Source organism: Lutra lutra, chromosome 3 (assembly GCF_902655055.1).
Source record: "Lutra lutra chromosome 3, mLutLut1.2, whole genome shotgun sequence".
In the NCBI taxonomy this organism is placed as follows: Eukaryota; Metazoa; Chordata; class Mammalia; order Carnivora; family Mustelidae; genus Lutra; species Lutra lutra.
In genome coordinates, this window is record NC_062280.1 from 118,836,103 (window position 1) to 118,838,997 (window position 2,895).

General features: G+C 36.7%; 1 non-coding gene across 1 annotated transcript; it reads left to right on the forward strand.

The window, feature by feature from the left end:
* Positions 1 to 1,700: 1,700 nt before the first annotated feature.
* LOC125096616 (U6 spliceosomal RNA) lies at positions 1,701 to 1,805 on the forward strand. The gene has a single exon (XR_007126291.1). It is a non-coding gene; the product is annotated as a U6 spliceosomal RNA (small nuclear RNA).
* Positions 1,806 to 2,895: the final 1,090 nt, after the last annotated feature.

Here is a 2,895-nt window from a genome sequence, read left to right on the forward strand (position 1 = left end):
CTAATATTACTGTTACCTCAGTGTTCTCTGCTTTTCAGTCCTCCAAGAACTATCGAACTAATTCTCCATATTAAATTCTCTGTTGCAATATCTAATGTGGTTTCTTCTTTCCAAACTAGACTTTGGACTTCTCTAAATGTTAAAAGCTGGTGATTATAAATTGATTCTAATGGAATTTGGGTAGTCTGAAATCCATGTACATTTGGTGAGAGGTTTTCACAGTAAACTCCTGGCTAAAGTATAAATGTGTAATATCTGATATATTCTTCTTTATTTTATTTTACTTAATTGAAATTGATCTTGACATTCCTAAGTTACATATTTCTGAAATTCTACTTAGTATCTGGAAGTTGAATTTATATAGTATGAGACACAAATGCTGGAAAAAAATACTAGAGAAAACTTAATAAAGTTAGAATTAAGCACATAAAAATATGCAGATTCTAATACTACTAGAAATTAAATACTATTAGGCAGAATGGGTTTGTACAGCCAAAACTTTCTTATTAGAGACCTTGCACATCTAGCCAAGTATTCAGCCATTGAAAATTGGCCAGATAATGGCTACATTGAACTTGACACAGACTCCAGTGGTTGAAATACTTGTGTTTTCCACTCATTTCATAAAGTCAGTTAGGACTAATTTTTATACTCTTTTACCAGCTCAGTATTACCACTGAGAAATGACAAGAAGTTAAAAGTTGCTAGCTTTTAAGAACTCACAGCTCTTTAAATATCAACACTTCAAATTGAAATTGGTTCTTATGTAACCATACAAAATAGGAATTACAAGTGACTCTAGAGACCATACTTACTGGGACATATTCTAAGGAAAAAAAGAATTACAAAATAAAACAAAGCAAAACAAATAAACAAAAAAACCTTGAGTTTCATTTGGTGGTTTAGTTTTCATACCAATAGATTGCTATTTTTAAGCTTTTTTGTTTGGATAAATCAAATATATGTGTTGGGTTTGTTCGGCATGAAGATTTCACCATTAAAAAAAAGATTTCATCATAAGTGAAAATAAGGTATAACCATAGAAACAAAGAATTTAAAGAGGAGGGACACCAGGGTTAGTCAGTCGGTTAAGTGTCTGCCTTCAGCTCAGGTCATGATCTCAGGGTCCTGGGATGGAGTCCTAGATCAGGCTCCTTGCTCAGCAGAGAGCCTGCTTCTCCTTCTGCCTGCTGCTGTTCCTGCTTGGCTCATTCTCTCTCTGACAAATAACTAGATAAAATCTTTTTTAAAATCATTAAAAAGAAAAGAATTTAAAGAGGAATCCTATAATGTTAGATAGCTGGATGGAGGAATAGATAGATAGATAGATAGATAGAATGACTGAATGAAGTTGTTTTTCAGCTCTGTCCTCTGAAGTTCTCTCTAAGATCAGTACCACCCACAAATCTGGCCTGAAACCCTGATGCCCCAATCCTGATCTCTACATTCTTCACTATAAGGAACCAGGACCGCTTGGAGAAATTGTTGACCCACGTTTAGAGTAGGAAGGCTACCAGGTTGGCCTGGGACAGCTGTGGGCTCAGAGGCAAGAAAACTTTCAAATATCAATGGGATGGCATCTAAGGGCCCTCAGACTCAGCCTACACAGTAATTAGCAATGAGAAAATTCACTTGGACTATCTGGTCAAATGATCTGCTCTTAAATGACCTCAATTATCCTTTAAGAATTAGATCATTAAGTGCTCCTTTTGGCAGCACATATATTAAGAATTTACATGATATAAAGATTAGGTTGGCCCCTGCCCAAGGATGACAAAAAAATTTGTGAAGCAGTCCATATTTTTACAGAACAGATGGGTGGTTCCCAGAGGGATCTTATTTATTTTATAACTGGATATTTGTACCTTTTGGCACCCTTCACTCATTTTGCCTGCTGCCAAGTCCTCTGGGTTCCCTCTGGAACCCATAGTGCCAGGAAGCTTGAATTATAATAATTCACATTAGTATCATTCTAGTGCATGAAGTAATTTCACCTCATTATCTCGTTTGATCCTCCCAGTCTTTTAATTGTTTTCTTCATCTGTAAGATGAGAAAACAGGAGGCTCTAAGAGGCAAGTTCAGCAATGTTCATTTATTTACCCTCATTCATTAAGTATTTATTGAGTACTTCCTATGTGCCAGTCGCTATTCTGAATCAGCATGGTCCCAACAGAAATTTCTGCAGTGGTAGAAATGTGCTCTATCTGCACTGTCCCATATGGTAGTCACTGGTTACACTTGGCTCCTTGCCAGTAGGCTAATGTGACTGAGGAAATCAATATTTATTTCATTTTAGTTTATTCTAACTTACATTAAATAGCCACATGTATCTGGTAGCTGCTGTGTTGGCTCAGTTCTAGACATTGGAGACAGTGGTGAGCAAGACAGAATAAGACACACCCTCCAAATTATCCAGACTAGACAACATTTCTTCTTTTACATTGCCAAACCCCACTTCCTTCTGAAGCTGTCTCTGCTTCACCCTGTGATGGATGATTGCTCCTTTCTCTGAGCTCCTGAGCTTCCTGTAAACACTGCATGGTACACTGAGTCACTCATTCACTCCGTTTTTTATTGTACAATCCACTGTGTTAAGAAATGCTTAATGTTTAGTCCTTTGCTAAATTGTAAACGTCTTAAGGTTAAGGACTTTGCACCAGTTTTTCCTTACTAAGCACATCATAAGTACTCCTTCTGCTTCTAAAAGCTTTCTTCTGCTTATTTCCAAAACACATCATTCTTTCCATTACTTTTTTAGTTTGATGTGATGCTACGGAATATGGGACATGAATTCTAACTTCAACGGAAAGTGTTAGATTGGTTTTATCCCCTCCACACCATAGGATGCAAAAACAAGCCAATAAACCTCAGCTGAATATGGGATAGAAGGATAC